Below are 13,101 nucleotides of genomic sequence, written 5' to 3' on the forward strand. Positions count from 1 at the left end.
CTCACAAAAGGTCATGAAGCCAGTGGGCTGCTCACAAAGCTCATAAAGGTCAGTAGGTCCATTTTCTTCTTGCATGCCAGTAGATAGGGATTAGCATAGTCCTGTAATGATACAGGGGAGATAACAGTCTTCCCAGCCAATCTTTTGGGGCTGCTGAGAAAGAGTACTGCCTGGAGGTTTCTCAGGTTGGGGAAGGGCAATGAATGCTTTGTAATGAGGGTTCAAGGCTCTTGAGCCCAAGAGCAGTGCAAACAGATTGTCATTTTATACAAGGTGAGACAGGTGAGATGATGTTCACTGTTTAAGCAAATTCAGATGCAGTGAGGAATATACCTGGCTTATGTTTAATGAATATTATCTTTGGTTATGCTGAAGAGTCGAGAATACTCCAGGTCTTTGCCTTTCCCACAGAGATAACTCAGACATGCCAGGCCATTTCCTTCACGTGCTTGCTTTTGAATTCAATCACTTACCGTAGCTTATGCAAGTCTTTCTACAAGTACACTTGCGGGAAGAACATTCTGCAGTCTGCCCCAGCCATAGTTCACAGTAAGTCACACAGGCTCCCACAACAGTACCTTTCTGTGTTTTAGGTTTGCTGTTTTCCTGTGCACATGCTGAGGTTGAGCCCAGGGTCTTGCTTGTACCACACAAGCACGCTGCCTGTCTGCTCTCACCCTTGCTCTTGAGCCTCTCCAGTGCTAGTGAGCATGCGCCGCCATGGCCCACACTGATGGTGCCACAGTCTGCCACTGCGCCTCCTTAAAGCACCAACTTCTGCTCTTCTGAAACTTGGGCAGGAATTGGGTCTTCTTAAGGTCTTTTAGGCTTCATGCCACACTGAACCAGTATAAGTTCACTGACCGCAGGCCTTGCTTTAACTGAATGTGGTTCGAGGCTGCTAGTGTTATGTAACTGCCCTAAAGAGAAAAATTATACAAAGTGGCTGTGATGGTGCACACCTGTAAGCTCAGCACTGGGAGGGAAAAGCAGAATAATGGGGTTCCAAGCTAGTTTGGGATACTGTCTCAGGGTTTCCGTTGGTGCAGTAAAACATGACCATAGGCAGGTTGGAGACGAGGGCTTTATTTGGCTTCCACTTCCACAGTGTAGTCCATCCTCGAAGGAAGCTAGAACAGGGACTTAAACAGGGCAGGGCCATGAAGCGATGCAGTCATGAAGGGTGCCGCTTATTGGCTTGTTCCCTGCTCAGCCTGCCTTCTTAAAGAACCCAGGATGACAAGCTTAGCGATGGCCCCACCCACAGTGGGCTGGGCCCTCCTCCATCAATCACTGAGTAAGAAGCCCTCCCACAGGCTTGCCTGCAGCCTGATGATATGGAGGCGGCTTCTTCTCCAGTGACTCTAGCTTGTATCAAGTTAACATAAACTAGCCAGCACAGATGCACAGTGAGACCCAGAATCAGACCAAACAGAAGAGAAGAGGTTCCTTACCTATCTGAGCAGTGCAGGCCGTGCCTCCCCATTAGGCACTTTGAGTTCCCCGAATTATCCCACTTTCATGCCTTTGATGTTCAGTGTCTGCCTTCCTCGCCTTATTCTTGGACTTCCTTCTTTGACTCATCATGGCCTTGGTATTATGTAGTCACAATTAGCCTTGCTGCCATCCTTAAGAGGCAGACAGCTGCAGGGAAAGGCATCACTTTATGAGAGGAATAAAAAAGGCACAGGAGGAAGAGCTGAGGGAGGAGGGGTATTCCCTCCCTTGGGGCCCTGGTACTATTAACAGCTGGAAGCAATGGGATTCATCCTAATTATCTTTCCTTTCGTTCTAATGCCTGACAACTTCTCCCCTCACCCCACCTCCACTCACCCCACATCTCAAGTAGAATCAATACAATAGTCCTCCACAGCAGATACAGGCAACTGCCAATTTTGCTTATATCCCAAAACCAGAACATTGTGCTTGAAAGGCCTGCATCTCAGACCTGAACGGAGAGGTAACGGAGAAGGAGTAGGGATGGAATATGTTTGACCGGCAGTGACAGGAAGGGTTTCAGTTTGGCAGATGCCTGCATGCACTCATCCCAGAATGAAGCTTACAAGCAGACATGTCTGCACAGGCTTGTGTTACTCGGGTTCTCCAGAGGAGAAGCATTGGTAGAATGTATATGTAATAGAGGGGGGTTGTTAATCTGATTTACAGGATATAGTCCAGGTATTCCAGCAAGGGCTGTCTCACACTGGAGAGGTTAAGAATCTGGGAGTTGCTTGGTCACCAAGGCTGAATGTCTCCGCATTTCCAAATAGGTGCTGGAGGCCTGGACGACTCCCAGAGAGTAGTTGATCTTTACATTGGAACCCTAAAGAAGTCGGTTTTAATATCAGTAAAGGAAACCTGCGGCTATGGGATGAATAAACTTGCTGGCCAGAGTGAGGGAAAGCAGGGAGATAACAGAGTTGTAGATCTGAGAAGAAACAGGCACATGTGAAAACAGATAGAAAGGGGACACTGAGGACCCAACGGGGGGAGAAGCCATATGCGTGTCTTCGTTAGGGTTTTACTGCTGCGAACAGACACCGTGGCCAAGGAAATTCCGATAAGGACAACATTTAATTGGGGCTGGCTTACAGGTTCAGAGGTTTAGTCCATTAGCATCGTGACAGGAACGTGGCAGGATTCAGGCAGGCATGGTTCAGGGAGAGAGCATCATCTGATGCTGCTAGTGGAAGACTGACCTCCAGGCAACTAGGAGTAGGGTCTTAAAGCCCACACCCACAGGACATACCTACTCCAACAAGGCCACACCTACTCCAAAAAGGCCACATCTCCAAATAGTGCCACTCCCTTTGGCCTATACAAACCATCACAATGAGTCTTCTAAACATTCAGTCTCACAAGCACACACACTTGGTTAGGGAGCAGACAACTAAACTGATTCTTACCCAACTGTGTAGGCTGTGTCATATGACACAATTCATAAGTATTATCTTTCCAGCCTTGGGCTTCTCACAGCACAGTGGCTTAGGTAGTGCATACGCACAGCAACTAAAGTCGGTTTCTTCTCACATGACTCCAAGTAGCCTCCTGTGTTCCCCGACAGCCTCCACTCTGTTATCTTCAGTTACTGTGATACTCGAGTTGTGGTTTTGTTTGGGTTTTGCCTTGTTTTTGAAACGGGGTCTACTATATAGTCAAAAGTGCACTTTAATTTATTACAAGGTGATTCTGTGTGAATAACCACATTTATGAAATGAGAATTCTTGCTCAAAATTACTCCTGTGTTACTTAATTATTTAAAAAACACAGAACAAGTAAACATTTCAGATTTTTGAAATATTTCAGGCCTTGCTAGACTGATAGAGAGTTGATGTAATATTTTTAAATATGTGATATATTTAAATATTTTCTCTGAAGGTAGTAACGCATAGAAATTTCAAGCGAATGTATATCTGTATACTATTGGTACTATCACAGCTGTAGAAGGTCATATGTAATTTTATTGGCTTTTGAAATACAGTAGGGATCCTGACCCTTTGGTAACAGATACTATGAAAGTCACCCTGGGAAAGCCAATGAGATATGGCAAACCTTAAAATCCTTTGTTTGAAATGGCGGTATAAAAGTGTTCTCTAGCTGCCACCAGCCTCCGGTGTGTTCCCTGTGCCAATAGTGTTGCGAGTTTTGTTAGTTGCCTTGTTTTGGAAAGAGGGTCTGCTATGTACCCCCAAAGTACACTTTGATTCTCTACATTTAAAATCTTAAACTTTCAGGACCCATTCAGGTTTAGGGAAGGCTATTTGGAAAATGATGTAAGGGAACTTGGGCCTCTTGATTACTTTTCTAATCCTACCTGGTTGCATTTGAACAGACCCCAGAGACGGGGCAGAGTTCAGACCAAAGCTCTAGCCAGGTTGTAGCATTTGATGAAGGCACAGGAAGGTTGACAGACAACTGGCTCCTATAGCCCAGGCTCTAGGCCCTACATGGCTGCTGACCCTGTCCTTTCTAGGGCAGACTTCAGTCTCAGGTGGAGTGTGAGGAAGACATCAGTGGGTACGGAGCAGGCAGCTCTGAGTGCTGGCAGTGTGACTTGGGAGAGAGTTAAGAGCATTGGTGGACACCCTGATGAAGCCATCCTTGACAATCAGTGTCCACTGGACCCGCAGCCTCACTTCGGTTCCCTCCTGTGGTGTAGAGACATATCTAACAACATGGCATAAGCTTCCTCTTTCTGAAGAAACTTAGGAGGAAATCTAGTTAATGTGGTGGAGGTGATGGACAGGGAGAAGAGAGGGGAAACTGTGGTTGAGGTATATATGAGAGAATTTTTATTTTTATTTATTTTTATTTACTTATTTTATTTTATTTTATTTTATTTTTGTGTGTGTGTGTGTGTTTCGAGACAGGGTTTTTCTGTGTGGTCCTGGCTGTCCTGGAACTCACTCTGTAGACCAGGCTGGCCTCGAACTCAGAAATCCGCCTGCCTCTGCCTCCCAGAGTGCTGTGATTACAGGCAGAGAATTTTTAAAAAGATCTCAAAAATATACAATGTTGTGCTTTTCTGTCCCTAACTCGCTGAAAGGCAGCTGAAGCATGAACAGCCTAGTCTGGTCCCTGAAGCCGGGTGGAGTAGAAGAATGTAGCTCTTCTGCACAGCCTTGTTGTTGCCAGTGGGAGGGGCAGAGGAGGGCTGGTGAACAGAGGTTGCTGCTGCCCATCACCTACCAGGGAGGAATTTCTCTACCATCCTCTCGGGTACTAGGGAAAAAGAAATAGTCCTGGAGACTGCTGCTGTGTGGAGGAGTCCTGGTTCTTTGCTGTTCTCCCATTCAGAAGCTTAGTTTAACCTTTCCCCGTCTTCAGACAGACATACTTTTTACAGGAGGAATCTGCAGATAACTACATTGGTTAGGATGATTAAAACCTGGCTATCTGTGTCATGAGTGAACTTGGTCAGCTAGCTAGCTCTGGGTGAACAAGGAATAGGGAGTTGTCTTCCTTCTATTTGGGAATGTGTTTTGACTTGTAAGCCCTTAGTTGAAAAAAATTAAGTTTGGGAAAATATTTAGGCTTTATTTTGAATTTTCAACTAAAAGCTACAGCCCTTATTTTAAGACAATTAAAACGTGAATGATTAACTGAAGGGTCTGTGTCTTCTAACTCCTGTTTCAACAATGTAGTTTCAATGATAAAGTAATGTTTTTTATCAGTAAGGTGGAAGCATTCATTCTTTTGTAACAAGTAAGTTACTATTCCCACGTGACTACTCAGGAGACTTGCACATGCAGTAAGGGCCTTGCTCCATGACATAGAGTTGAAACCCCAGACATTTCAGACCCATATACCCAAATAGATTTGGGAGTTATCACATAGTCTGTATTTTATGTATGTCTGTAAATTATTTCTGTAAAATAGTTCTCTATATTTTATACATAAAATATTGAAGTATATAATACAACTTAGACAGGGAAAGCACATTACATTTTATAGTGTTTCGTAATAATTGTTAGCTATTACTCATTAAATTATTCATTTTTATTAGCTATTATTCATAATTGTATTAGCTATTAGTCACTAAGTTATTATTCTGTTAAAAGATTTTACTAGGGGGCTACTACAGAGGTGGTTAAGTGATTAAAGCACTGCTCTTACAGAAAGCCCGGGTTCAGCCTCCAGAAGCTATATCTGGTAGTTCACAACCACCACCTGTAACTCCAGTTTTAGGGGACCCATGTGCTCTTCTGGCCTCCACAAGTGTTTCATGCATGTGGTTACCATATAGACAAGGCACGCGCGCACACACACACACACACATAAGAATTTTTAAAAGGATTTTTATTAGAATGACTGCTTTTTTTGTTGTTTTGTTTTTATTAGATATTTGCTTTATTTACATTCCAAATGGTATCCCCTTTCATTGTTACCTCTCCAAAAACCCCCTAACCCATCCCCACTTCCCCGCTCCCCTAATTTCCTGACTTGCATTCCCCTATTCTGGGGAATCGAGCCTTAACAGCACCAATGGCCTCTCCTTTCATTGATGTCTGAAATGGTCATGTTCTGCTATATATGTAGCTGGAGCCATGGGTCCCTCCATGGGTACTCTTTGGTTGGTGGTTTAGTCCCTGGGAGCTCTGGAAGTACTGGTTGGTACATATTATTGTTCCTCCTGCAGGGCTGCAAACCTCTTCAGCTCCTTGGATCCTTTCTCTAGCTGCTCCATTGGGAACCCTATGCTTATTCTATTACTAGCAGAGAGTGTTACAAGTTTCAGACCACATCTAATTCTACAGTTTGTCACCAGCTCAGGGCCTGAGGAAAGGGTTTGCTTAACAAAACAATCGCCCCTGGTTCATTTGGCTTTGCTGTGGACTAATCTTAAGGAGGCATGACTAAGTACTTAGAGTCTCAGTGAAGTCAAGGTACAGTTTCCGGGATGGGCAGGATGAAGATCCGCTGGTGGATAGACAGTGCAAACAAATGCTTCCAGGTACTAGAAGGCCCAGTACCTGGAGGGAGGTGCATGTGGGGTCCAAGCCGGTCTTCTTTTAGCCTCCTTCCCTATCTTACTCTTCCTTGGAGACCTGGTCCAAACCTCAAGCCTAGCCTTTCGGGAACCTCATATACTGTGAGCTGCCAGACAGAGTAGATTCTCTCCTTGTCCTAGGCCTGGTACTTTGTCCAGTCTTTCTGTCATACACCAGGCCTTTCCAAACCCTGGCAGAGTGGTAGTCCAGAAACAGCTGGTAATTGCTCTACTTGAGCTCTCTGAATCCTGATCCACCCACCAAACAGGCCTACCATTTCCAAACCAGCCCCCCTGTAGCCCAGTGCCTGCAGCCTGACTTCTGAGATAGGGGCATCCTCATGCTGTTGGGTGGATACCTAAGTGACTGGCTCAGTGGGTGTGATGGTTTGTATATGCTTGGCCCAGGGAGTGGCACTATTAGGGGGTGTGGCCCTGTTGGAGTGGGTGTGTCACTGTGGGTGTGGGCTTTAAGACCCTCCTCCTGGCTGCCTGGAAGCCAGTATTCTGCTAGTAGCCTACAGATGAAGATGTTGAACTCTCAGCTCCTCCTGCACCATGCCTGCCTGCAGGCTGCCATGTTCTCACCTTGATGATAATGGACTGAACCTCGGAACCTATAAGCCAGCCCCAATTAAATGTTGTCCTTTATAGGAGTTGCATTGGTCTTGGTGTCTGTTCACAGAAGTAAGACCCTAACTAAGACGGTGGGAAAGTGCAGTTTTAGCCAAACCTAACAACCTGACTTTGATCCCTGGGACCCCTGAGGTGGAAGGAGAGCACAGATTCCTGCAAGTCGTTCTCTGACCTACTTGTGTAAGCCATGGCATGTGCATGGCCCTCTCTCCCATGCAATAAATATGATTAATATTTGTTTTTTAAAGAACAGAAACTAATTTTAAAACATTAGATCGTGGGTCTTGTGAGATTGTTTAGTGGTTAAGAGTACTTACTGCACTTACTAGGTTTGGTTCCCAGCATCTACATGGTGGCTCACAACCATTCTTAATTCCACTCCCAGGGGATGCCTTCTTCTGGCACCAGGCATGCACATGGTGGACATAGATTCACGCAAGCAAAGACACTTGTACACATAAATAAATCTAAAACTTTCAACAGGATAGGATAGAATAGAATCCATGTCTGAAATATTAACTTATTGGTTTATTTTTTAAAGATTTTTTTTTTTTTGGTTTTTTGGATTTGTTTTTTCTGAGACAGGGTTTCTCTGTGTAGCCTTGGCTATCCTGGAACTCCCTCTGTAGATCAGGCTGGCCTTCAACTCAGAAATCCGCCTGCCTCTGCCTCCCAGAGTGCTGGGATTACAGGCCTGCACCACCACTGCCTGGCGAAGATTTTTTAAAAATTATGTGTATATCTATATGGGAATATGTACTTATGTGTATGGGAGCCTGTGGAGGCCAGAGACACCAAAGCCCCTGTATCTGGAGTTACAGGACATTGTAAACAGTCAGGCATAGATGTTGGGAACTGAACTTGGGTCCTCTGCAACAGCAGTAAATACTCTTATCTACTGAGCCTTATCTAGTCCCTAATTTGGTATCCTAGGGTCTCATTCTGTAACCCAGGCTGGCTTCAAAGTCACTGGGTAGCTCAGGCTTGCCTTAAATTGTGGCACTCCTCCTGCCTCAGCCTCCTGAGAGCTAACATATCTGAGCCAGAGTAGGTCAGTGCTTCCTGGCTGTGCCCTTCCTGCTAGTATGCTTTGTGACTTTATTTTTCCATAGACTTCTGTTACTTAGGATCTGTGGGAGAAACATTAGGATTTGAATTGGAAATCTCTCTCTTGAGGGAGGGTTTGTATTTGCTTCTTGTAGATGCTGGGTGCCCTTATCAGTCAGTAATAGTAGACTGTTTCTTTCAAGAGGTTCTCAGGATACATGTGTAGTACCAGCTGGGGCTGCAGAACCACGTAAAGGCTGGAGGTGAGTGTGAGTTGTCACCAGGGAATTTCTCTCCAAGGATCTTCTTGGTTTTGGTCCCTTGGTTCAAGTTCTCTGCCAGTGGCTCCTACTAGATGCTCCACTCTTGATGGGCCCTGGACTTCCTCCCGATGCGCACATGGTTTTCAAGTCTTGGGTTCAAGGCCACCAGAATTGAGCACTTGTCCGTGGTGTAAAAAATGGCACCGCTTGCAGCTCAGATCTCTACCTTTGCTTTGAATTTCTAAACTTGCTTGTGTTCTTGCCAGCTCAGCAATTCTTTGAAAAACATGTGTTATATTTTAATCGAGTATTTGTGGGTGCTGTATTGCAGTCATTCAGACTATCTTTTTTTTTTTATAACTTAGATTCTTTTTTTTAAGATTTATTGATTTATTTTATGTATGTGCATACACTGTCACTCTCTTCAGACACCCCAGAAGAAGACATCAGATTCCATTAGATGGTTGTGAGCCACCATGTGGTTGCTGGGATTTGAACTCAGGACCTTCAGAAGAGCAGTCAGTGCTCTTAACCCCTGAGCCATCTCTCCAGCCCCATTCAGACTATCTTGATCCCTCCCTTTTTGGAACAGAAGTCTTAACTTGCTATTTACTTTATCTAATATCAAAATGTTTTATGAGCTGTGCATATGGGGCACACAACTTTAATCTCAGTGCTCAGGAGGCAGAGGCAAGGTGAGCACAAAATAAAAGTAAACGTTTTGAAAATTAAAAAAAACACATACAAAATTTATTGTTGTATCCATCTTAAGTATATAGTTCAATAGTGTGAAGAAGGTTGATCTCATGTAACCCACCTCCTTGACAAACTGTGTTAAACATCAGCTCCCCATTCCCCACTCCTCCCTAGCCCCACTTCCGGCAACTGCGGCTCTGCTCTCTGATACTGTCGACACCTCACGTGGATGAAACAAGCTACACTTTCCCATACCTGGCTAATTTCACTAAGCATAGCATCCTCAGTTGGCCATTTATGACATGGGTTCAAATCTCCTTTCTTTCAAAAGTCTTGAGCCATATGCCTTTATCCCAGCACTTGGGAGATGTGGCAAGCAGATTTCTGTGGGATCCAGACAACTAATGCTACACCGTAACCTCCAGGCCAGCCAAGGCTATACAGCGAGACCCTCTTGCAATGACCTACATACCCCAAAAATCTTTAAACCTATATTTTTAAAAAATGTTTTCTTTATTATTTTTAACTGTGTATATGTTCACGTGAATACAGGTCCCCACAGAGGCCAGATGTAACACATTCCTTCGAGCATAAGTTAAATTATAAACCTTCTGACATGGGTGCTGGGAACTGAACTCAAGTCCTCTGAAAGAGCTTAGAAAGTGCTCTTAAATACTGAGTAATCTCTCCAGTCCCAATCTTGTATTATTGTAAAGATTCATTTTAAGTCCTTTTCTATCTAAATGAAAAGAAGAATAAAAAGCATACTGGTTTTGGGGCTTTCAAAACGGCTAAGTAGATAAAACCACCTGCCTGCTGTCGAGCCTTGGGAGCTTAGTTCCATCCCTGAGATTTAAATTGTGTAAAGATAGAGCCAATTCATTATCACAAGTTATCCTTTGACCTCCACATTTGTCCCCCTTTCTCTAAATAAGTAGAATGAGAATCAAAATCAAAATATACTAGTTTAAAAAGAAGAAATTTCCTCTTCATCTACAGGAGTTCTATGTGACCACACAAAGAATGTGGATGGTAACAATATAATTGCTGCAATAGGGTAATGAAGCAGAGAGAAATTCAAATCACTTTTCAAGGACTTCTTTAAAAAAGTGTGTGTGTGTGTGTGTGTGTGTGTGTGTGTGTGTGCGCGCGCGCACATGTAAGAGGGTGTGCAGAGTACAGCTTTCAGGAGTCAGTTCTAGCTTCCTACTTTCTGGTTCCTGGGATCAAATTCAGGTCATTGAGTTGATGGCAGGAGTGTTTATCTATTAAGCTATCTTAATGATCTCAAAGACTTGATATTGAAGAAAAGAAACACTAAAAACACAGAGTATCTGCTCACAGATGGCAAGTATAGCAAGCATTCATTTGTGGTGTACATATATATAGCCAACAGAGAGTGGAAGTCTCTGCTCTTCACTTTGGGTACTGTCTTACTGCTTTGAAGAGACACCATGGTCAAAGCAACTCTTTTTTGCCCCCAAAGCAACTCTTATAAAAAATTTAATTGAGAGCTTGCATATAGTTTGAGAGAATTGGTTCATTATCATCATGGCAGGAGGTGTGGTAACAGGCAGGCAGGCAGGAAGGAACGGATCTGAAAGTTTACAATCTCCCCAATATATAGGCAGGAAGGCAGAGAAAGAGAAACTGGTGGAATGGACTTTGGTAACCACAAATCCAGCTCCCAGTGACACACTTCCCATAAGACCACTCCGCTTCTAGGAAGACTACACCTATTACTAATCCTTCCCAAACAGTTCCACAGTCTGCTGACTAAGCACTCAAACCACCACAGGGACCCTTTATTTTTTAAAGCCTGTATGAAGAAGGTGGCCCATCGTTCTGGTCCTGTTATTAAGGGATAACTTAATAGCAATTCATAATTGTGTCTAAAGTAACCCCTTGGCCAAGTTAAGAAAGAGAAAATTCATCAGTTTTTTAGTTGTGACTTATTTGATAAGACTATGAAATTGCCAATATTTAGTTCTTTGACTTACCAAAACAGCCTTTTACATCAGTCTAATAGAATTCTGTGACTATTTTCCTTCATCTATCAGAATAAATTATTCTTTACTTTTTATAACAAAAAGTACAACCTGGAAGCTAAAGGTGCATGTGGTTGATGCAAATAGACGTGGATTTGGATCCTTGCTCTTTGGCTATGTAGTTGTATGGACTAAGGCCCTTTGTGGGAGCTTCCTACCTGAATCATGCATATCAGAACCAGACTTCTCCCAGAGGGCTACTGTGAATTGAAAAGAAATAAGAGCTATAAAATGTTTAGTAGGGCTGGGTGTGGTGGTGCACACCTGTAATCCCAGCACTTGGGAGGCGGAGGCAGGTGGATTTCTGAGTTCGAGGCCAGCCTGGTCTACAGAGTGAGTTCCAGGACAGCCAGGGCTACACAGAGAAACCCTGTCTCAAAAAACCAAAAAAAAAAAAAAAAAAAAAAAAACCCAAAACCAAAATGTTTAGTAGGATCCCTGGCATGTAGGAATTTCTCACATTAACTCTTACTATTATGACTCCCCAAACCAGGAAAGATAGCATATTAAGGTAAAGTGATGTTAAGTCATGTGTCTTAGTTCGTTTTCCTGTTGCTGTGATAAAACACCCCAACAAAAGCAATTCAAGAGAGAAAGGGTTTACTCTGGCTCACTGTTCAAGTCCATCATGTCAGGGAACTCAAGGCAACAGGAGCTTAAAGTAGCTGGTCACATCACATTCATAATCAGGAAGCAGACAAGGATGACATCCTGTCCCATTTCCACTATGTACAGGTGAGCATCCCCATGTAGGGGGTGGTTCCACCCACAGTTGAGATGTGTGTAGGCTTAGATTTTTCAAAACCTACTTTAAAATGGGTTCTTAAACTCTTCAACCTCCCTTCTAGCTCTCCAACCAAAGGTAGGGAGAAAGATGGTTAATAGAACAAAGGGATGTGGACCTTTTTAGAAGTAAGTAGTTCTTTGGGGGTGATTCCAATCTTCATTGTCAGGATATGATCAGTCCAGTCAAAATATCAAACAATAGCAGTGGCTCAATCCAGAAGAAACTACCAGGCTCCACCAAATGGACAGGAGTCTGAGGAAGTGGTAAGAAACATCTGGAACACCATGAGAAGTTCTTTAGCCTGCTTCTCTCTACAAAGTCACAACAAGCGAAGATCAGTGAAGACCAGCAAAGTTCTGCAAGGCACGCCAATACAACAGCATTCTCCAAGTACCGGTTGGATTTTTCATATAGTCTTTCCAAACATTAAGTGTCCACCTCAGCAAAACATCCTCTCATAAGACAACTTCCAGAAAAACATCACATGACGTAACTGAGTGTCCAAAGAAACTAGAAATGTCCACTTCAGATGGTTCTTCCCTCATCAATTCACGTACTCATCCTCCACAGCCATTGCCAGAGGCTAACCTTTACCTAAATATTCCCTAATAAAGAATATCTCCTGGGTGATTCTAGAGTCTATCAAGTTAACAGTTAACACTGTTGCAGCATATTAAGGTAAGGTGATATCAGACAGTGAGGATGGCCTTATGATCTCCATTTCCCCACTGCTCTTAACTGAAATATGCAAACTTGAACTACCAGCAAAGCAAGGGAGGACCACGGTGGTGAATGTCTGTGGCCTGTCCCAGCTCTACTTTGCAGATCACATGTCCTCTAAGGATAAAGTGTTACAATGGCATGTCAGTGCTGAATACTTAGACTTCAGAACAGAATGCCATTAACTGGAAGAGACAACTATGACTTGCAATTTTCAAGTTTTGTATTTTGTCTGGATATTAGCTGGCTTCTGTTTGCTGCATTTACTGTGTACCAGACAGTTCAAAATGAAAGGGTTGTGTTAAAATTTTAAAATTAATCACATCTAGCCAGGCTGTGGTGGCACACACCTTTAATCCCAGCACTCAGGGAGGCAGAGGTATGTAGATCTTTGTGAGTTTGAGGCCAGCCTGG

Source organism: Apodemus sylvaticus, chromosome 8, assembly GCF_947179515.1.
Source record: "Apodemus sylvaticus chromosome 8, mApoSyl1.1, whole genome shotgun sequence".
NCBI classification, from domain to species: Eukaryota; Metazoa; Chordata; class Mammalia; order Rodentia; family Muridae; genus Apodemus; species Apodemus sylvaticus.